Raw genomic sequence first — 1,860 nt, forward strand, 5'->3', positions numbered from 1 at the left:
CAGACATTCTTACTAAGGCATTGGGGCAAAACGAACTTCAGTTTTTTCTTGGCAAGTTGGGCATTCTTGATGTACATGCTCCAACTTGAGGGAGGCTGTTGAAGATATTGCTACTTTATATTACTTACGTACATCGATTAGAGTTTAGTCAATATTTATTTGCCCCATTTTGATCTTTTCCTTTGTAAGCTCTTTTAATTAGGTTTCATCTTCTTCTTGTATAAGTACTGGCTTTTATCGTCTGAATAAGATCAAGAAAACAAAACACAACCTCTGCTTCTTGTCTAAGTTTTAACATAATAAAACGAAACAAACGTTAGAAGCAAACGCAATTCATGAGTCATATGACCCATGACACTGCATCCTCTTGGTTGGTGATGTGATGTGATGTGCGTGTTCGCTGTGTGTGTGTCCGCGTTTATCTTATTTATTTGCTTTTCCCCCAATATCAGTTAAATCACTACACACACTTCCCAGCACTTTCCTAACTTTTTATTTCTGAAATTTAGCATTCATAATCCTCTTTTGACAACATACTCATATTTCTAAAATTTAACATCTCTCTTTAAAAGTCTTTGGACAACAGTTATTGTAATGTCTTTTAGTTGAATGACATAAGTTAGGGAGTAAAAATTGTTGAGTTCAAACTTCAAAGCTTTGTTAAAAGTTAAAACCCAATGACTAAAGATGACTTCTATTTAATCGGCTCCAGAAAACCATAATCTAGAAAATATGGCATACCAAACAACTTTGTTCTCTTATTGAAAAGGAAAGAAAAAAGAAAANATTTATTTGCCCCATTTTGATCTTTTCCTTTGTAAGCTCTTTTAATTAGGTTTCATCTTCTTCTTGTATAAGTACTGGCTTTTATCGTCTGAATAAGATCAAGAAAACAAAACACAACCTCTGCTTCTTGTCTAAGTTTTAACATAATAAAACGAAACAAACGTTAGAAGCAAACGCAATTCATGAGTCATATGACCCATGACACTGCATCCTCTTGGTTGGTGATGTGATGTGATGTGCGTGTTCGCTGTGTGTGTGTCCGCGTTTATCTTATTTATTTGCTTTTCCCCCAATATCAGTTAAATCACTACACACACTTCCCAGCACTTTCCTAACTTTTTATTTCTGAAATTTAGCATTCATAATCCTCTTTTGACAACATACTCATATTTCTAAAATTTAACATCTCTCTTTAAAAGTCTTTGGACAACAGTTATTGTAATGTCTTTTAGTTGAATGACATAAGTTAGGGAGTAAAAATTGTTGAGTTCAAACTTCAAAGCTTTGTTAAAAGTTAAAACCCAATGACTAAAGATGACTTCTATTTAATCGGCTCCAGAAAACCATAATCTAGAAAATATGGCATACCAAACAACTTTGTTCTCTTATTGAAAAGGAAAGAAAAAAGAAAAATAATGTAAATAGTTAGTCACATACGGCTTTTCCAAATTATCATATGCATACATATTTGTAGAAGTAGAAAAAAATACATAATCACTATAATTAATCATAGTTAGGTTACATCAATAACAGAGTTCCTATTAAAGATAAATCGTTGCGTACAAGTTGTGCTTTGATCAATTATCAGTACACATACGTTGTTCATATGAAAATGTCATTTTACACTTATAATTGAGTCCTTTCATCACCGAATGTTTCCAGAAATAAAATGAAATAGCTTGCTTGCACCACAACATCAACATAAAGTTCAATTATTATAAGTTTGATCTTTATATCTCAATTAATTAATGTATCCTTGTCACCAACCTGAAATCTTTGTTGAATCCCACAAGTAATCCTCTAACACCTTTTTGGTATTTTTAATTACATAACGTCATCACAATACTCTCTCTC

The sequence above is a fragment of the Camelina sativa genome, chromosome 18 (assembly GCF_000633955.1).
Source record: "Camelina sativa cultivar DH55 chromosome 18, Cs, whole genome shotgun sequence".
Classification (NCBI taxonomy): domain Eukaryota; kingdom Viridiplantae; phylum Streptophyta; class Magnoliopsida; order Brassicales; family Brassicaceae; genus Camelina; species Camelina sativa.